We start from the raw sequence: 22,887 nt of genomic DNA, 5'->3' as shown, positions 1-22,887 counted from the left end.
TGCCAAAGTCAAATATTTTACACACATCATTAAAATAACTTGAATCTTTTATAACACAAATTTCTTTGCATGTCATGTCAATAAAAAAAAATTATATATTTTGTTTTTATTACATGGGCATTGCCATGGAGTAAAGACTTATCGCTGGAAGTCCACAATGACCATTATTTACAAATTATCATGCCATTTCTTAAACTTATTTGCTGGCAAAGTAGTCAACCACTTCTCAGTTTGTCCCCAATCTAGTCCTCATGCTCATGTGCTGAAAAATTTTGCCTGCATGTTCCTGATCACAGTCACTTTTCCACAAATCTATCCTAACAAGGAGCCCTTCCATTGGCCTGTCATAATTTGTCTCTGGAATTACTCTAGCACTTCTTCATTCCCAAGAAATCAAAGCGACTAAATCTATGTACTGTCCAGATATGGTCAAAAAAAAAAAAAACTTCCTTATTCCTATTTGTCAATATGTTCAAATGAATTCAACATCCAAACGATTCTTTGAGATATTTTGTATACTTTTGTAATTTGTTCTCTCTACCATTCAGCTAAGTTTACCAACCCCAGCTTCAATTTCTTGTAGTAGTCCAGTACCAGTTATGTAATACACAGCTTTGTCTTTTTTGAGTGAACGATCACCTTACTCTCAGAATGAACTGGACAACCATTATTCCCCCCCCCCTTTTATTTTTAAATAATAAGCCCACACATGAAAGGTAAGAAGACCTATAACGAATGGTGATTTATAAAGGGGCTCGTGCGAGCCCTTTGTGAAATTTTTCTGAAATTTGCAAGCCCCTTATTCTTGTTTGCTTTCTTATTTTTTCAAAAAAAAAAAAAATAATAATTTTTTTTTGAAACATATTAAGCAACAAACTCATACGGTAACCTAACAAAAATTAGTCTATTTGGCAATGTATAGATTATTTGGAATTATTGTTTCAACTCCCCTATAACGAATGCACCCAAGTTTGAAAATAAAATAAGTACATGCACTATCTTTACCCTTCTCCCTTCTGGTAGCCAATCATATGGTAAAACCAGTAGCCAATCAAATGTTTTATAAAAGATTTCATTCTTATTATATTTTGATAGTTAAAAAATGTTTTTCTTATGTAAGATAAATTAACACAGTTGATTGTGTGCAAATATTTCATGTTTAGATCATGAAATATTTGTTTAAAAACGATAGCCTTTAGAGGTTGATTGTCCTCTCATACTTTTTGATTGGAATTTGTACACAAGCTGTATTAATAAAAGTTTTGGTGTGAAATACGGCTTCTTTTTTTTTTTTTTTTTTGCTCGACGATGCGAGCCCTTTGTTAAAATTTCCATAGCTCACCACTACCTATAACACAACAGTGCCATGTGTGGGTGAGTAATTAAGTAGATAAAAGTAATCTGCTGATATGTTCCTTAAATGGTGAGGTTGTGCACAGGGGGAAACAGTATTGGGTCATCTATTTGCCAATCTACAAGCCAATGGTCATCTATTTGCTCCCTGATTCTACTTCACTATGTACTACTCTAATGCCAGACCATCAGTTATCTGTTTATTTATATCACCAATTTTATGTTCAACTCCGTCGTTTACCTTAAGGCTCCATGCAGTATCCTATCAAATATCTTTGCAAATTCTAGCATAATCATGATATTCCAATTTTCATATTTCACGGTATAGCCATTTCCTTTATCTATTATCAAATGTCACAAAGTCTCTACCCAAAGCCACGCTATTCCCCCCCACAAGGTATCATTCCGATTCTTGAATTCTTTCCTTAAAACTCTTCTGATACACCTTAACCAGCACCAACTCTTCAGATTCTAACTGGACTATAATTTTCTAACTCTGTCCTAAAGCCTTGTTTATGCATAGAACTATATTGTCTTTCTGCTCCCTTGGGATCCTACCAGCACCCAGAGGCTTAAATCATACAATGTGGCTGAGAAACCACCATTTCTTTTTCACTATATTTTAATACAGAGGCTAATCCAATTCTATGGTTATATTCACACATTTCTTAAGATCCTAAACATTTTCCAATCATTGATAATTCTCAATCAGACCATGTCATATCAGTTACTTCATATTTCCATCTGGAAGAAACACACATTCAAAGTTATCACTCAGTAATCAAACTATTTCTTCTGCTTCTGACACCTCCCTACCATCTGCATTCATTCAAGTTTTCCTTTCATAATAATTCTTCCTTTTACTCACTATGTACTGAAAGAACTTTTTCACTGCCTTGCTGATAAAATCTCTATATTCTCTTCCAGAACAATTTTTTTTTTTTCAAAATTTCCTTGATCATGCTACTCATTTCTTTTGACTTCGACTTTATCCTCCTGACCATGGATATGTAGTTTGATAATCTTTCCCCCATTCATCCAAATGATTTCCTGTGCACTGCTAATAAACTTCCCTTGCAGTTTCTTATGGTCCTTCTAGCTCCTTCATTATTCGTCACAATCACCAGCATTGTAGTTTGACATATTTCTTAATGGAAGATTCCACCTCTCAGATCAAGGTTGAATGATCAATATTCTCAATCAGGATATGGAGTTGTTAATGCATAACATAGTAGAACAAAAGCTAGAAGTCATTTACTCTCCTTACTGGAGAAAGCAGCAGTAATGAGTCAGAATGCCAGAGTAAAATTTTACTAACAGGCATTTAAGATTCAGATTCTAAATGCCACAGGTGCAAATTTTCCAATTAACATGAAGCCAGGCTGATGCTACTATCTTTCAAATATATAATGAAATCATGAGTTCTTTCTTAATACATATGCACATACTCTTCACTTATTTCTAGAATCACTTAAGAAATGAAGTATATGTTCAATTTTTATTGGCAAGTCCCTTTAAAAAGACTCAAAGAATCGAACAAAAGTATGTTTTTCCCATAAATTTATCAGCTCATCAAAAACTTTTTTTTAAATAAAATAAAACAGCTGGATTCAGGCCAAATACAGGTTTGTAGTATCACATTTTGGTTGAGAAACAAGGATCCGAGTTTCATAGATCTGGAAAGGGTTTTGTCGATCATGAGACAAAGTATTAAAAAAAAAAAAAAAAAAAAAATTCAAAATGCTACATTCATGGTTAAATGGTAAACTTACTCGAGTCTACGAGTTGTAAACTGGTATACTTTAGTTGTAAAGTCATCATCAACTTCCTGATCAAGGGGTGTACAGGATATTACTTTCAAGGGGTGTACAGGATATGACAGTACTACATGAAAAACTAACATCACCACTAACTTCCTATCCACAATTTTCCTTCAAATCAATCTGTTACCTGTCAAAGACTAACATTATCAGATCTTATATTTCTGTCTTCTAAGGCACTTTTTACTGTATCAATCAACCTATATCTTGGTCCTCCTCTGGGTCTTTTTCCTGCCAACCTAGCAGAGAACACTGATTTTGCTAATCTTTCCTCTCACATTCTGTTTAAGTGACCATACACCTGAAATTAGCTCTACTAACACATTCCTGATTGCCATCAATGTCAAGTTCTTTCATAATATCCTCGTTTTTAATGTGATATTGCCATTGTTACCATATGCTCATGCCCCTAATCTTTCTCAGGACTCATATATCTGCAGTCTCTAGTAGTGTCTTTGGTCAAGTGTTTTATTTCTAACCCAGCTCTCAGATCCATAAGTTAATATTGGCCTGAACAATGTCTTGTATATAGCTAATTTAGTGTTTGACTATTTTCTCTCTTATTCCACATTAATTTATTCACTTGACTTCCTACCATACCAGCTTTGTTGATTCTGTTATCTATTTCCATAATATCATGCCTAAGTAGCTTGTTCTATAGGTTATTCGTTCACAATGCAATTGATATTTTCAATGCTTCTGCCTATTTTCATTGCCTTTGTCTTGTTATTGCTGACCTTCATACCATATCTATTACCAACTGTTATTCAATTTAGTTAGGAAATCTTGTAGACTTGTACCAGATTTATTTAGAAGTATAACATCATCCACATAAAGTAAAGAGCTGAGATTATCATTTCCAATTTTGATATCAGTTTAATACTACTTTCCTTCATAATGTGATCCATATAGATAATGAACAACACAGGAGATAATGTACACCCTTGTCTTACACTAGATTCAACATTAAACCATCTTACTGTAATTCCTTCAATTCTAACTGCTGACTTACAACTCAAATAAAGACTATTACTTGATATAATGCCCCACTGACACTGTACAACTGTAACGTTTTGAATAGCTTTTCTCTTGACACCTTGTCATATACCTTTTCCAGATCTACAAAACTTAAATACTGATCTTTGTTATATTCCCATGATTTCTCAACTATTTGTTGAGAAGTGAAAATCTGATCCTGACAGCCTCTATTTGGCCTGAATCTAACTTGTTCTTCACCAAGCTTCCCTTCCACAATTTGTCATAACCATTTCTGAAGTATATGTGCATAAATTTTACCAGGAACATCCAATAGGGAAATACGATCTGTAATTCTCATATTCAGTTTTATTTTCCTTTCTATATATGGATTTCCATATATGGATATGAGAGCTTTACTCCAATCATCTGGAATTCATCCCTCTGTCCAGGCCTTCTAACTATGCAGTGGAGCCACTGTAAGACTTTCATATACCCATATTTCAGGACCATGGTGGAATATCATCTAATCCAGCTGCCTTTCCACAGGATTTTGATGGCTTTTTCTACTTCAAGTATGGATATGTATTCCTGATTTCTTGCCTGTTGAGTGTTTTTTTTTTTCCCTCCGGTTTTCATGTCACCATTATTATCTCTAATTCCTTTTACAGCACTCTTTCCTCCATTTCTGAGCTTTTTCAACATCTTTCAGAATATCTTGCCACCTTCTTAATATTTATTTTCTATGTTCTTACCAAAGGGTACCCATCACTTTTGTTAGCTAGTTTTACAGTGTTTAGCTTTCTTACATTTGTCTCTGTATTCTCTAAGAGCACAAGCTGACTCATTTGTCAGAAACTTTTGACAAATATGCTTTCTTCTTTTCCTTCACTGCCTCTAACTTCCTGTGTCCACCATGGCACTCTGATTTTTCTACCCTTGCAGACAACCTCACCACCAGCCTCTGGCTGACACAATCAATGTTTTCTTCAGGGCTTGCTACTGAATCTCCAAAAAATGAAAGAGTTTGGCTCAAACTCTTTCATTTTTTCTTCAATAATCTTTGTGTATTTTAGTCTACAATTCATATCTGAGAGCTGCTCAACTTCTATTCACTTAAAAACTTTCTTACATGTTCTTCTTTTCAATACGAAATTCAAGTTTATCCTGCTTAAGACTAAACGGTGATCAGTTCCAATTTCAAATCCTCTGTACACTCTAGTGTCCAGCACCAGTGAGAAAACATTGCTAGCAACAATAACATAATCAATGAGACTTCTTATTCCTTGCCTCTTCTCTCCACATGAAATTGTGCACATTTTTATGTTGGAACATTGTGTTAGTAATAACTAGTCCACGTCCTGAGCAGAAATCCAACATATATTTGCCATTATTATTAGCTTTGCTCTTTTCTCCAAGTTTTCCCAAAATATTTTTGTATGTCTGACAATCGTTTCCTACTATGCTATTTAGATCCCCAATAAGTGCCAACTTTTCCTTTCTCATTGTGCCAGTTGCTTTCTCTTAAGCCTTAAAGAATTCCTCCATTTCTACCTTAGTAGAATCTTCTATGGGACCATAGGTACAAATAAGTCTCATTGTCCAGATCCCCATTCTGATGTTTGCCCACATCACTCTACATGATATTGCCTGCCATTCAACATTAGCCTCATATTTTGTGTTGAATACTGTAGCTACTCCTTTTCCTTGATTGTCATTGCCTGAATATAACATTTTGTATTTATTGCTCAGAAAGATCTCACCAGTTTTTGTCTTTTTCGTTTCAGTCACACCCTATTATGTCGATCTGGTACTTATCCAATTCCTCAGCTAGCTCCATTTCTTTGCTATTCAGGCTTCTTATGTTAACAGTACCATCTTGAACTCTGGTGATGTTGAGTTGGGGTGTGTTTCAGGATTTGTTCCAGTAACTGACTTTGCTGTTCGCCCTGGTGAAAACAATGGGGGGGTGGGGCCTTGTTTAACCGAGTGATGCCCCCATCCAGCATGAAATTCTGTCATGCTGCACCATTATTTTATATTGTGGTTTAAACCAATAAAAATACAATTTGGTCAACCAAATCCCAAACTGCCAGCCCATCCTCGTTCATTGAGTATCCAGGTAGAGATACCTAACAGGGTGCACCATGAGAAGGTGAGGATCAGAAGCACTGGTCAGTTCTCTATATTCCTTAAAAGGCTACATATGGAGGTCTCCTCCCAGTTATACAGCTTTGACCCTTAAGCACCCCAGTTGTAAAGTCAGCAATTAGAACTGGAGGTAGAGGAAAATGGTTTGATGTTAAAGGTGTGTGAGAGACAAGGTGTGTACATTATCTATGTAGATCACGTTATGAAAGAAACGTGGCATTAGACCTAATATTAAAACTGTAGATGTTATGCTTCTAAATACATATAGTACAAGTTTGCAACATTCTCTCTCTCTAACTAGATTGAATAACTGCTGTAATAGATTTCATATAAAATCAGCAATTAAAAGAAAATATGCAATTTTCATATTGTTCCATGCTCTGGAGATGAAACATGGAACTTTTTCAAGCTGCTTCAGGGCTCCAAACTAAGTGGGGTGATGGTCTCACACTAGGCAATGAAATTATTCTCTCACCTAAAGACAATCACAAACATTCATTTCCATGATGGGATTTGATTCAAACCTGCCTGCTGGTTGGAGAGTGTATACAATAAACTACTTGGCCAAACTTCCAGAATGATTTAAATAGGATGGAACTGTGGCATGTGAAAAGAGCTGTTAGTTCAATAAAAGTTCAGTAATAAATGTAAAATTATCCACTTTGGTGTGTGGTGAGATATCCAATGGTCTATTTATATTGGCAGGATTATGCTAGAAGAAACTGATTAGGCTAGGAATCTTGAAGTGTTAATATAGGAAGTGGGGGTCATAGCAGAAGCGTTCAAGTCAAGATCCGCGTCGGATTGCTTACAAGCTGCGAATTCTGCTACCAGCGATCTACAGTATAGCATAGTGCAATACAGTCTTCTATAGTTTTCTACAGTTTTATAGTGCGACTATCAACTTCTTTATCAGAGACACAATGACTAAACCTCAATGGCCCTTATGGGAAACAACCCTGGCAATCATCTTACACAATACAGAGGGCCTCTCCTCTGTAAAAGAAGATCTTATTGCAAAAATGTGTAAAGAACAAAAACCTCAACAAGCCAGACCTAAAATTGCTGGAATGAAACTTATAAAAGAAATACCACATGAAAGGTATGGAATTGCTATCTTCACTTGGCAGGAGCTCCAATACAGAGGGCCTCTCCTCTGTAAAAGAAGATCTTATTGCAAAAATGTGTAAAGAACAAAAACCTCAACAAGCCAGACCTAAAATTGCTGGAATGAAACTTATAAAAGAAATACCACATGAAAGGTATGGAATTGCTATCTTCACTTGGCAGCAGCTCCAGGTTGTGTGTTATGATCCATTGAGTCGTTTCCGATTCGATGGATCATTTTGATCAATTCGATGGATGAGTCGTTTCCGATTCGATGTGGCAACTCCACGAACATACACTCTCCATTCCGATCTGTCCTTGACCATGTCTTTCAGAACCTCCAAGCGCACTCCAGTTGCTTCTTTAACTCCATCCACCCATCTAATTCTTGGTCTTCCTCTTCTCCTGCTTCCATCAACTTTAGCAAGCATCATCATCTTCTCCAGACTGTCATTTGCTCGCATAATATGTCCAAAGTAATGACAATTTTTGCTTGATGATCATAGCTTAAAGGGAGCAATCTGGCTTTATTCTGTCTATCACTGATTTATTGGTTTGCTTTGCAGTCCATGGTATTCTTAGTAAGCGTCTCCAAACCCATAATTCAAATGCATCTAGCTTCCTTCTTTCACTCTTTCTTAGGGTCCAACTTTCACATCCATACAGCACCACAGGAAATACCATTGCTTTCACGATTCTGATTTTTGTTGTGAGGCTAATATCTTTATCTTTAAAGATCTTGCTTAAATTTGTCATTGCTTTTTTTCCAAGTAATAATCTTCTAACTTCTTTGGTACAATAACCATCTTTATCAATTCAGGATCCTAGGAACACAAAATTGTTAACTGCTTCCATTTTCTCCCCATCTACTTCAAAATCATTAAGTTCACATGTTGTCATAACTTTTGTCTTTTTGAGGTTAAGTTTAAGACCATATTTAGCACTTTCTTCTTTAACTTTCATAATAAGTTCCTTCAAATCTTTGCATTCTACTAGCAAGGTGGTATCATCCGCATACCTCAAATTATTAATATTTTTTCCACCAATTTTAATTCCAACTGAAGACTCCTCCAGCCCTGCCATTCTTAAAATGTATTCGCTGTACAAGTTAAACAGGTATGGAGATAAAATACATCCCTGTCGCACCCCTTTACCCATTGTGAAATACTCAGTTTCTCCAAGATCTGTTTGGACAGTAGCTTCTTGTTCATAATAAAGGTTCCTCAGAAGGATAATGAAATGCTCTGGGACTCCCATTGTTCTTAACACATTCCTTGCTATAGTCAAGGAAACAAAGGTAGACATTCTTGTGATATTCCTGTGCTCTTTCTATTATCCATCTTATTGGCGATTTGATCTCTTGTTCCTCTGCCTTTTCAAAATCTTGCCTGTTCATCTGGCATTTCTCTTCATGAATGGTCCCAGTCTTTTCTGAATGATCTTGCATGAGAAATCAATGCTATAGTTCTGTAATTTTTGCACTCTCTTGAATTGCCTTTCTTCAATAAAGGTATATAAACTGATTTTTTCCATTCCCTAGGCCATGTAGTTGTGATCCAAATTTGCTGACATAGAGCTGTTAAATTTTAACTGCATCTTCTCCCAGGGCTTTGAGCAGCTCAATGGGTATTCCATCTCCTCCTGGTGCTTTCTTACTGGATATCTGTTGCAGTGCCCACCTCACTTCACTCTCCACTGGTACTGGTTCTGTGTATAATTCTGCTCTTCAAATTTCTCAGTAAAAGCTCCAGGTTACAGGATGCCTAATCACAAACCAAACTAACACAAATTCTTGGAATAGATCAGGATAACATCGGTGTTTTCTCAGTATATAAACCACCTCGTATAACCTTTGCTTTTGAAATGTCCCAGTACTTGACACAAAGGAAATCTGCTATTATTATAGGCGAAACAGTCATAGCACACAGTGGAGTTATAGTGAAACAAATGAGGATGGAGAGTTAGTTAAACAGTGGGCTGAAAGTAATCAAATGAATCTTATACACGATCCTAAACAGCCATCATCATTTAACAGTGGAAGATGGAAAAGAGATTATAACCCAGACCTTGGATTTGTTAGTGTTGGATCCTACTTCTTCTCAATCTATACTTTAGATCCGACATGATTATTATTATGATGTTCTTAACTAATTGATAAGTTGCTAGTTGGTTTCTAATTCAAATATAGAGAAAATTTATATTTATAGACTGCGCCACTCTATATCTGAATTAGTTCAAGAATTGAAGAAAAACCAACTCTTAACTACCTTTCCTTTATATGTTGTTATTATATATACTGGCCGAGTATATTTGACTTATTTATCACTCACGCTTTGGCTCGAATATTTTATGAATGGTGCAGTAAAAGAGATTCAGGCAAAATACAACTTTAGATAAACAAAAACAAACATTTAATTTAGAATCACAAATTTTACACTTAAATTCAAATCAGTAATTAAGATATCACAAACATTTTAACTCCTCAGATAAATTCAACCATACAACTCATACAATGGTAATTCTGTTATCTCTTTAATACAGTCTTCTCACAGTTCCTTAAGTTACAAATACGACAAAAATTGCAGTAACACCTCTTCACAAACAAACACTTTTAAATTTACACTTCAGCTAATTTCCGCAATGGTTACTGTTAGCATAAGGAAATTCTAGGATGAAACACACACACTTCTCTGTATAGAAATATTAAAGGTTGGAATAATCTTACCGATAATCTTCTTTCTTCATAAACTTACACACAAACATTTTTTATAACTGTAAACACTTTGAGCAGTATACGGCACTCATTAAAATAAATCTTCTAAGCAATAACTGAATTAATCATCGGTCACAATACACATAAACAAACGTTCTTGCATGAAGTACTACTGATCACTCATGAGTTAAGGCAACACACAATAATTCTTAACTTGAGGTTTTATATGCACAGTTGTTCATTCTTCCTGCATTCAATTAATTCTTTAGGCACTATAATCTTATACACAGCTACCCTTAAACTTCAACTTTACAGTATCTACTATTCTCCAGTAACTCCGTGCTTTGCTTCAAGGTTCCGTATGTCCTTGAAAGGTTGGCGCTGAAATTATATCTCAACTCAAGCATCGCTAGTCTATTTAATAGTCTCTCAGCTGTTTTCCATAGCTATAATTGTTATTCTACAACTTATTAGCTAACCGCTTCTTGACTAGTAGACTTGACTTAGCTACTTGAGTGATTCGCCAACTCACTATTACCGCACTCTGATTCCCTGAATGCTGAATTAGAATATCCTCTGATTCCAACCGAATGCCAATCCTCTCTCTCTCTCTCTAATCTATATTTTCAGCGTTCTTCCTTTTTATATCCATTCTTCCTGCCTAAATTTTTCTCGTGCTCTCTCTTTAACTCAACTTTCAGCTTTTCTCCCTCACGTACTATTCCAAACTCGCGCTCGCTCTCTTACATACGTCTCCATGACAACCAAACAAAAATATAATAAAATTGAGTTATTACATAATGATAAACTTCTACAAGTAGGAATAAATAGAGAATATTTACATTTCAATTATTACGCAGTAAAAAATGATAAATACAAATTCTTATAATATTAACATAGCAATAAATAAAATAAACTTAATAATATTTAAATACATAGTCTAATACTATTATTATATCTTTGATTAATTTTCTAATTATTATCAGAACTTCAAGGAAAATTACATGAATAATAAATCCTAAGCAAGGGACTAACAAATAATATATAAACAAGTCTTGCTCAGTATATGGTAGATTATGTTAAATGTGAATGAAGAACAAAACATACAAAATAATTTCATTCACAGTTTAACATTAGTAATAGAATAGCTAATCTGTGCACTAAACAGGTACTTGCACCAATTCCAAATTCATAACATAGACTAATAATGCTGCAAGTTTTCCCACCAGTCCGATTTAAGGAGATCCCACTTAGAAGACAATTTAATTTTAAAAAAGTTAACTGTGAACAGTTCTCAAGAGAATTAGACATAAACCTGACCAACATTTTACACAGACCAGAAAATTATGGAAAGCTATTAGATGGTCTGCTACCAGGCACATTCCAAGAGGTTGTAGAACATGTTACATTCCAGGTTTTACAGAGCACAACATGGAAATATATGAAACATATTCTGACCTATATGATAAAGATCGACTTTCATCAGAAATAATTGATGCAGGAGAGGAACTTATAGCAGCACTGTCTGAAAAAAGATCTCAACAATGGGCAGAGAAAATTAAAAGCTTAGATATGAAGCACAGTAGCAGGAAAGCCTAGTTCTTACTCAAAAAATTATCTGGTGCCCACACAACAGCAGCAACCAAAGTTAATATAAATGCAAACTAAATTGCAACTCAGTTATCTCTGAATGGTAAACCGAGTACCGAAGGAAAAATACCTAAAGATAATATTAAAAAAGTTAGGGATTCAGAAAATAATCTCTTTGAAGCACCATTTACTAAAGAGGAACTAGAAAATGCCCTAACAGCCTTAAAACCAGAAAAAGCTACCAGTATAGATGATATCAGAAATGAGTGCTGATAAAAGAACAGGCAGGATTTATACCATGAAGATCATGCACTGGACAAGTATTGAACTTAATGCAGTTTATTGAAGACGGCTTTGAAATGGGGTTAGATAGGAGCTGTATTTATAGATTTGACAGCAGCATATGACACTAAATCTTAGAAAGCTTACAGTCAAAATTTACAGCATGACAAACAGCTATCGATTAGTGGAGATATTTAGGTTGCTCCTGTTCAGCAGGAAATTCTTCGTTGATTTTCAAGGAAAAAAGGGCAGATGACATATCCAGAAAAATGGTCTACCTCAGGGAAGTGTGCTATCTCCCCTCCTCTTCAATATATATATATATATATATATATATATATATATACACATACACTAATGACCAACCTATAAACCCAAGGTCAAGAACCTTCTTATATGCAGATGACCGGGCAATAGCTTATCAAGCAAAATCTTTTGATGACATTGAGAAGCATTTCTAGCTCACACAAGAGCTAGAAACCCTTACAGTTTACTATAAGGAAAACCAACTGAAACCAAAATTCCAGTAAAACCCAATTGTGTCATTTCCATCTCAATAATAGGAAGGCAAGAAGAGAGTTGAATATAGAATGGAATGGTCTGAAACTGGTCAATTATCCAAATTACCTAGGTGTTACACTAGATAGGACCCTAAATTATAAGCGACACATAGAGAAGACAGCAGCTAAAATTCAAACACATAATAATATTCTGCTGATTAACATCTCAGTGGGGTGCAAATCCACAAGTACTGCACACCTCTGCACTGGCAATCTGCTTTTCGACAGCCAAGTATGCTAGCCCTGTTTGGATAAGATCATCAAATGTCAAAATTATTGATAAGGTTCTTAATGAAACATGTTAGCACATTACCAGCTGTCTTAAGCCTACAAAAATTGACCATCTATACTCACTTTCTGGTATTGCACCTCCTCACATCAGAAGGACTACACAGTAGATATGAGTGGAAACAACAACTAAATGATGAACGGCATCCTTTGTATGGACATGTTGCAATACATAAGAGGCTAAGATCAAGGAAAAGTTTTATTCACTCAGTGGAACCATTGGTTGATTCCATGAAAGAATGTGGCAAGAACAATCTCCAGAGGCTCTGAACTTAAACAAATCTCTTCCTTCCAGCTTACACTAGTGGCCAAAATTGTGGAAACCTTTTGGAAAAAGTGTATTTCTGAGGTTTGATGGCTCATTACACCACTTTTTTTTGGAGTAATACCATAAAATTATATATCAATGGAAAGATAATTTAATCAAGAATGTAATGCAATAACTTTTATAAAGGATTTTTTTATTAGAACAGCAGTTATAAAGAAGAAAAGTGGAACACATAAAAAAATGATATACAAAAATTCTCACAATGTGAGTTAATACTTAGTTGGGTAACCTTTAGAGTTAATTACGGCCTTACAAAGATTTTCCCATGGAGTGAACCAAGTTTTTTTAGTTCTGCAGCTGTTATAATGTGAAACCAAGATTGAATTATTGCTTCTATTAATCGGGTTTTATTGGTAGGTTGCTTCTGACTAACAAGTTTCTTTAGTCGGCTCCATAGATTTTCGATTGGGTTAAGGTCTGGGCTATTCCCAGACCATTCCAGCAGTGGAATATGATTATCTTGAAACCACTTTATGCACACAGCAGCAACATGACAGGAGCTGAATCCTGTTGAAATATAAATGCTTCATTATCTTGGAAAAGATCACATGTGGAAAGCTTCAGTTTGGGCTCAAGTATTTCATTTATGTATTTTTGGGCATTTATATTCCCATTAATCACAAATTCTGCCCACACCTTTTGATGTCATATAACCCCAGATCATAACACTACGTGGGTGTTTCACGGTAGGTGTAATGCAATCAGGATGCAAATCTTCTCTGATTCTTCTCCATACGTATTTTCTGCCATCACTACCAAACAGAGATTTTGGTCTCATCACTCCAAATAACAGTCCCATTGTTCCGCTATCCAGTTAACATGGGTTTTAGCCCAGTTTAATCTTTTCAACCTTTGCTTGAGAGATAATGGCTTTTTTCTTGGAATTCTAGCATTTAGACCAAATTCCTGCAGTCTGCTTCGAATAGTCCTTGCACTCAACTTCACATTGTATTGCGCCATTTCATCTTGTATACACCCAGATAATTTTCTTCTGTCACGTAGGCACAGTCTTTCAATTCTTCTATCATCACTTGCTGTTGTGCACCTTTACCAGCCTGGTTTTGTCGTGACTGAGTCTCCTTATACTTCTTCAAAAATGTAGAAATGCCACCTTTCGTTAGGTTTCCACCAATTTTTCTTCTAATTTCTTCATAACTGTAGCCTTGTTCACTTAATAATACTATTTTACATTGCTTTCTGGGTGACCAATCAACTGTTTTTGCCATTTCTTTAATTTTATTACATTTTACAAGCTCACTAAATGAAAGAACACAAAAAAAACAACCAACCTGATAGCAATCATATAACACACTGACAAATATCCTCCTCTCAGCTCCAATACATGACATCAATAGCTGAATCCTACTGTCACCTTATTGGCTCATTGCCAAAACAAGATGACACCTGATTGGCTCTGTAAACATTCATGCTCATTGGCTACATTTAAATGAATGAAAGCTACTTCATATCAACCTAAGCAAGTTGTGCTTCTTTTTTCCGTTATTTGGCTATAAATTTTCATAGAATACAGATAATTGAACGAGCTTTGTTACATTACATTCTTGATTAAATTATCTTTCCGTTGATATATAATTTTATGGTATTAAACCAATAAAAAATTGGTGTTATGAGCCATCAAACCTCAAAAATACGCTTTCCAAAAGGTTTCCACAATTTTGGCCACTAGTGTGGCCAAAATTGTGGAAACACATCTTGACTGGCAAAGATGGAAGACATTGAATAGACTTCATTCTGGAATGGGCAGATCAAAGCAGAATATGGCCAAATGGGGCTACACAGACAACGACAGTTGCCTCATGTGGTGAAGCACAAATCATGGATCATCTTCTGCAATGCTGCTTAATAGACATTATATATGTACTCGAGAAGATTTAATGCAGTGTAATGAAACAGCTTTAAAGTATATTAGTCACTGGATGAGTGAAATTTAACATTTTATGTTTTTGCTTAATTTTTCATGCAAGTGGCATTTTGTTTTTTAATGTATGCTTTTAATCCCTATTCTTTTAATGTATGCATTTAATCATTTATATGCATGCTCTTACCTTTTCTGTAGTTCGTACACGAAATAAATAAATATAGGAAGTTGACGTTTGGATATAAAAAGTGTAAATGCAACTCAGAGGATAATCTGCAATGCCAAAACACTGACATAAGAATAAGGAAGTCATTCTATCTGTACAAGGCCTTAATTTGACTTCACCTTGATTATTGTGCACAGATCTGATTCTATGTTTTCTAAGGTAATGTAGATGCAAAGGAGTGTTAAAGATATTGGGATTGTGAAATACAAATTAGAAGGGAGATTGAGAATTTGTGGACTGCAAACAGGATAAAGGGTAATATGATATAAAGACAAACAATTCTGAACAAACTGCACAGGCTAAGAAAGAAGATGGAATTTTTCATTTTATGGAGAGTGTGGAAAAGATGAGAAGGCATCTATGGAAGTTGGGAATGAATGCAGTCAAGAGTCAAGAAAGGAGTTTAGATGTGAAGGAAAGCCATTATAGTGCATGACTGTAATAGTTTTCCTTAAGAAGTGGAAAGCAGATAATGTTAATGCATTAAAAAAAAAGGGAGGGGGGAAGATAGTTGGTATAAGTGATATGTGGCTTCCCACGATGAGTCCCTGATTGTGGAGTTCCTTGATAACATTCCTATGCTGTGTTCAAAGTTCAGAGGCCAACAAAATTCATGCAGAATCATGGTAAAGTGCAAGAATAGCACCACAGTACAAAATGCAAAGACTAATCCACGATTTACTGCACATTTTTTTTTTTCCAAGAAGAATACAGCAAGTATATTTTAGTATTTCAGTTAGAAAATGCTGTTATAAATTTCAAGTGCAGCTGGAATGTATGACATTCAACCTGAAATAGGCAGGTTCACAAGAAGTCCACAGTGGCTTTGCTGTATAATGGTTGTTGGTATTAGTGAAACATGGTTGACAGAAGATGATAAAGCTAGTGGGATTGAATGCGACGGGTATAGCGTGTTCAGGAGTGACAGGGTGAATAAAAAGGGGGGAGGAGTGTTATTGATGATAGCTGATGAGCTACAGCCAAGGAGTATAGAAGTTGAACTGCAGGATGGGCAAAAAAAGCACATTTGAGGCTGTTTGGTGTGAGATAGAATCTAGCAGAACAAAATATACAATTGGGTGCTGCTATAGACCAGGTGATGGAATAGATGGTGGGGATAGTATGCATAAGCAAATAGAAGAAATGAGTGGAAGGAGGGTAATTATTATGGGTGAGTTCAATTATGGTAACATTGACTGGAAAGAGGAGAGGGCACATGGGAGGAAGGAATTGGATTTTATGCAGTTATTAAGGGACAACTATCTACGGCAACATGTAGTGGAAAATACCAGGGGGCTGAGAGTGCTGGACCTAGTAATTGCAACTGAGAATGTGGCTGTAACGAACATGACCATGTTGCCACCAATTGGTGAGAGTGACCATAAGGTCATGACTTGGGAGGTGGCTAAAGGAGTCGAATTTACAATTAAGACAGGGTACATGTGGAATTACTGGGCTGGTAAGTATGACAAGCTTAGGTGTGTGCTTGGCTCAATGCCATGGCATGTAAAACTGAAAGGGCTGGATGTTGATAGTGCATGGGAGGTGGTTAAGAACTGTTTGCAGGAGGCAATGGTTGACTGTATACCAAGAGTCCGAATAATAAATCAAGTAGGGGTTAAATGGATGAATAACACTATTAAGCTTGAGCTGCAAAAAAAGAAATAATTGTGGAGGGAATTTAAGGAGAAGGGTGACCATCAGGTGCAGGAACAGCATAAAGCTCAGGCCAGGATGATAACAAGGATGGTAAGAAAAGCAAAAGCAGATTACGAAAGGAAATTGGCCATGCAGGCTAAAGAGAATCCCAAACAGTTTTTTCAATATGTTGCAAGTAAAAGGAAAAATGCTCATGGTAGAATGATCTTAAAAAATGCTGAGGGTAGGGAGGTAACCGAATCAGTCGATATTGTGGAATTACTGAGCGAGCACTTTGCAAGAGTATATCATCCAGGTGGTCACTTTGCAGGAATGGAAGAAACAACAGCTTATACTGGAATTGTGATGAATGAAGTAGAGGTAACTAGTTCTATTACAGAACCTCAATGTCAATACATCTGTGGGATTGGATGGTATACCAGCTCGTGTCGTACGTGAAGCTGCTAAAGAATTGTCAGTGCCCTTGACCATTTTGTTTAATTTGAGCCTCAGGACTGGGTCAGTCCCAAGGGGGTGGAAAGAGGGGAAAATAGTTCCGCTGCACAAAGGTGGTTCCAAGGCTGCTGTTGAAAATTACCAGCCAATCAGCATAACAGGAATCATTATCAAGGTCTTAGAGAAAATAGTCAAGAGGAAAATACAAGATTGGATAGAAGAAAATGGGATACTGTATCGGGGACAGCATGGTTTTGTGAAGGGTAGGTCATGCCTCAGTAACTTGCTCACGTATTATAACACAGTGATGGCCGAACTGGATAAGGGTAATGGGTTTACAGTGATTCTACTGGACCTTGCTAAGGCCTTTGACAGGATACCACATGGAATTCTAATCAGTAAATTGCAGCATATGGGGATGGACATAGGGTTGGTGACATGGATAGGAGGGTGGTTGACGGAGAGATATCAGAGTGGTTTACTCAGGAGTAGAGTCCACAAGACGGGCTGTGACTAGTGGTGTGGCACAAGGATCTGTTCTTGGACCACTGCTGTTTAATTTGTTCATAAATGATATAGGAAAGGATCTGAGAGGAACAGTTCATTTGTTTGCGGATGATGCGAAGTTGGGTAGGGCAATAGTGAATGCAGATGACGTCAAAATTTTGCAGGATGATTTGGATAGATTGGAGGTCTGGGCTAAGGAGAATGGATGTCAATTTAATGTGGCAAAATGTAAGGTTCTGCATTTTGGGGTGAAAAGATTGGCGGCAGTTTACTGCATTGGTGGAACCGTGCTCCAGGAAATTGATGAGGCACGAGATTTAGGAGTGTTGGTGGATAAGGAATTGAAATTTAGGGGACACATTGCAAAAGTGGCCAAATCAGCTCATCAAATCACTTGGTTGCTGAAGAATACGTTGACAAGCAGGTTATTGTTCCTCTGTACCGAGCCTTGATAAGACCTCATCTCGACTACTGTGCCCAGATTTGGTCACCTAGGTTTCTTCTTGATGGGGAGGAGGTGGAGAGGATCCAGAGACGAGTGACCAAGATGATAGCAGGTCTGTGGAATGAACCTTATGAGAACATGTTGAGGATTTGTGGGTTGCAAAAATTGGTTGATAGGCGGAGGAGGGGAGATATGATTGAGGCATTCAAATTACTGAAGGGTTTCTATAAAATTAATTCAGAAGATATTTTTTAGAACAGGGCTGGTTGTGGGAGGACTAGGGGACATCCATGGAAACTGGGCAAAAGTGTGGTTAGTAAAGGTGTTAGAGCTGGGTTCTTTACTTTTAGAGTAGTGAATGAGTGGAATGCGCTCCCTGAGTCTGTGGTGGATGCTGTGACAGTGAATGAGTTTAAGGCGAGGTATGATAGATACTGTATGAATGTCGAATAGTTGTGATGAATATGATTTGGGGCCTCCCTCGATGAGTCTAATGACTCCCTGGAGTTGCCCGTAATAATAATTCAGAACTGGTGCATATGCAAGGGGATGAGTTTCAGATGATTGCAGTGGAATTCATGATAAAAAGGTGCTTGGGCCATCCATGAAAAGGGAAATGGACTGAATGTAAGAAATTGCTTACCAGCTGTTCCAGGTATAATTTATGCTGAGAAGAGGCTAAGAGAGAAAGATGAGAAACCTGGGGGGGGGGGTACTGGGTTCAGACCAAATAGAGATTATTTTAAGACAAATGGTCAAGAAATCATGAGAATATAAGAATATCTATAAATTTTGTTGATCTGGAAAAGGCATATAAAGTAACAAGAGTTGTTTGAAATTAAGATCAAAGCAACTAAAACTGAGGCCATTTATTATGTCTGTTAATTCCATGTGTTCTGGTTGGTCCCCATGTCTTGTGGGATATAAGTTTCTGAGAAAGGAACAACCCTTCCACCTCCATATGAGAATGGATAACTCGCTTGTTTGTTTCTTGCTTCAGAGACTTCTGTGGATTGGGAAACATTTTAAAATGTTTATCTCAGGTATATATGTCACATGAATACTATTTGTTGAACAATTTAAGTTTTAACTTCTACTGGTCCGCGCAGTTAGCCTAGTGGCTATGCGCTTTGCAACCATATGCCTGGGGAAGGAGTGTCCTAGGTTCGATTCACGTCGGTGACGTGAGGAGCTGAAGGATCTTCCTCAGCCATAGCCAAGTTAGCCAGTCTTGGGCGTGGACAGCAGGGTTTTTTCCCCAGTTTATTCTGGGGTTTTTCATCCCGCAATGCAGGCAAACTGGCCTTGAGAACTCAAAACTACAGGCCATAGGATACACTGGGGCATAAGGCTGACCACCTTATCCTGTAAACGGAGTGAGGTCCGATGATCAATGGACCCTCGACACCGCAAGGTAAAAGAGGGTATAAGGAAGATGATGATGACTTCTACTGGTTTTATGTACATTCCATTTCAGGAGAGTGAAATAAATTAAACGGATATTAGACTGAGTTTTGCAACAAACAAACTAATGGTATTAGTAATACAGAATATGGGAAATAGATTAACAAATATTGCACATGCAATTCATATTGTATTATGATGCACTGAATGGTCCAAGATCTGTTTGTGCCAGGTTTCTGATGTAAATATAGGATCATACACTACTTTTTTGTTACACTAATTTTTAAACATTTCTAATGACTCTGACAAAGAAATTGTAATTAATATTTCCTGCATGCCGGCATATTATTTTATTTTTCTGTTGCATGTTCTGGTAATCCTGATATGTTTATTTTTTTTTCTCCACATCAAGATGTGTTTTGATATGTATATCTTCTGACTAGCCTGTTTGTTCATAGCAAGTTCCACATGAATAACTCATCTTGTCCCAACTTTTTTTAAGTGGTCAATGGGAAGGTTTTGAAGGACAAAGAAACTTGAGATCTTGTTTACCAAAGAGAAAGCTACTTTTATGCTTTGACAGTATCCTAGATGTTTTCCCACAATGAATCACCTGTAAGGGAGTAATACCGTCCATCTATATTCCTCTCTATTTTTTTTTTTTCTGTTTAGTGAGATGTTTATGATGTTTACTATCCTTTTTTTAATGATCTTTTTCTGGGTATAAAGACTGAGGTGTAAGATCTTCACTCCTTTTCTCTAAACTGCTGCAAATGTAATGCCCTGTCTGGTAGGGTTTTTATAATACAAGATGTATAATACAAGAGATGTCCAAGATGTGTCTAAGAAGGGATGCATGATGTAAATGATGCATTCACCATACGGCCCAGCTCAGCAACACAATTACAAGACTCCCGACCTTAACAACTTTCATCCCTTCAAAGTTCATTGTCCAATTAGAAAACAGTCAGTAAAAATCTTCAGGATTCATTAATCACATTAATAATTACTTTAGCCCGCACGGTTAGCCTAGTGGCTGTGCGTTTCGCAACCATATGCCTAGTCTAGGACACTCCTTCCTAGGGAAGGAGTGTCCTAGATTCGATTCCCGTTGGTGACGTGGGGAGCTAAAGAATCTTCCTCAGCCAGAGCCACGTTAGCCGGTCTTGGGCGTGGACAGTATGGTTTTTCCCCCCAATTTATCATGGGGTTTTTCATCCCACAAAGCAGGCAAACCAGCCTTGAGAACTTAACACTACAGGACATAGGATGCACCAGGACGTAGGGCTGACCATCTTATCCCTTGAACGGTTTGAGGTCCGATGATTAATAAACCCTCGACACCGCAAGGTAAAAGAGGGTAAAAGGAAAATGAAAATGAGATAATTACTTTAACAAATTTCATACAAAAATCAGCAATAAATAGATATCTATGAAAATAGGTAGGAATTAATAAACAGTACTTAATGAAAAATCTATAGAACAAGTAAAACATTTTGGCATTTAGGCACAATTTTAAGTAAAGATGGCAAATTAAATATGGGAATAGAAAACAGAATCACCTAAGTTGAAATGATAGGGATGTAGTAATAAACTGACATGGAATAGAAGAAATTAGTTACCAAGTTAGCAGTATAAAAGAATGTATTAAACACAATGTTAACTTACAGATCTAAGAGAATAGAAAGCACAGTTTTGCTTATGTTCATTACAAATAAAGATATATAAAAAGGACATTATTAGCATTCAAGAATGTGTGTGCTGAACTAATCTAAGGTGATGTGGTCACTTTTAATGCGAATCCCATTCATGAAATTCTGTAAACATACAGTACATTATTATTAGCCATGGGTAAGCTGGAACCCTCTCTGAAAACTAGATATCGAACAAATAGAACAGGAAGGAAAGGAAGGTTAAAAAAAATTGATGTCTTATGAAAGAATGACAAAAAGTAGGGTAAGACCAAATTGTAACATCTGACAATATTGAAAATGTGACAAATAACGGATTAATTTAAAATGAAATAGTTTATAAAAGACTATCTCTCTCTACACATGCGTGTGTAAATTAGAGAGAGACTAGCTTAATGCAAATTATAATATTCATAATATATTTATCAGAAAATAGTACAATTCCTAAGCAAGTCACCTGCTTATTATCCATGTTCACTTATGTGTTCATGTTATGCCTGTGGCATCATGCTGATATTTTAATAAAACCAAAATGCTATAACATTGGCAGATATTGCTTCAGCTAAGAATATTGTACTTTTAATTTAATGTGACAAAATATATGACTCCCTTTAGGTGTAGAGTATGCACACAAAAAGTTGTGGTTCTGGGAGTGCTAATCCCAGTCTGTGTGTGTAGATTAAGTCAATTGTTCTGAATCCATTGCCAAGGCAGACTGCAAATCTAAATTGTACCCTGAGTGACTGCTAGACTGAGGTGCCCCCAATCCCTCAAAATCACACACTGCTAGTTTCAGGAAGATCCCTTATTGACCCACTGTATGTCCCAATACTGAGTGTATGTATGTGCTCTCTTGCTGTGTTTTGTGGGATGAAAAACTTGAGTTGCTACAAAAAAAATCTGTTACATTCATATGCGAGTATAACTCATCTTCTAATAAAGCCATTTTATTTCACACAGATGTTGTATATTGTATTCTTCAAACCACTGTGGAGGTGCTATATACACAGTATTGTGGAATGAAGGACTACTACAAGAATTGTAAAACAACAGTTTTTCATAAAACTGTGGTTTTACACAATTAAAGCCTTATTCTGCTCTTTTTCTGTTCAGTTCTGAAACAGGAGATAAAGGACTGAATAAGGTGTTAAGTTTATTTCTTCATGAGAAAGCTTTAAAAAAAAAAACCACTTTAGTTCATATTACTAAAAATTAAGATATGAACAAAATAATGACACTGTAAATAGAAATTATAGATTTCTATAATTGATATATTTAAAAGAATTTTGAAATCACAAAACTGTATTTAGAGAATACAATTCTGTGCTTTCAAGAATGCTTTTAAATATTTCCAACAATCAGTAATAAGTTAATTAAATGATTTTCATTTACAGAAAAAGATCAAATCAGTTATATCTGGCATTGTATATTTTTATCAATGACAGACTGCAGATTAAAAGAAATTGTCTACTAT

General features: G+C 36.2%; 1 protein-coding gene across 2 annotated transcripts in view; it reads right to left on the bottom strand.

Annotated features, from left to right (window-relative positions):
- The window catches only part of LOC150106757 (ankyrin repeat and SAM domain-containing protein 3-like), a 204,436-nt gene that overhangs the window by 8,025 nt on the left and 173,524 nt on the right, over positions 1 to 22,887 (bottom strand). The gene's annotated exons all lie outside the window — the stretch shown is intronic.

The sequence above is a fragment of the Typopeltis vanoorti genome, chromosome 5 (assembly GCF_054136105.1).
Source record: "Typopeltis vanoorti isolate ZY-2024b chromosome 5, IOZ_Tvanoo_1.0, whole genome shotgun sequence".
NCBI lineage: Eukaryota > Metazoa > Arthropoda > Arachnida > Uropygi > Thelyphonidae > Typopeltis > Typopeltis vanoorti.
This window is presented reverse-complemented; position numbering and strand designations above follow the sequence as displayed.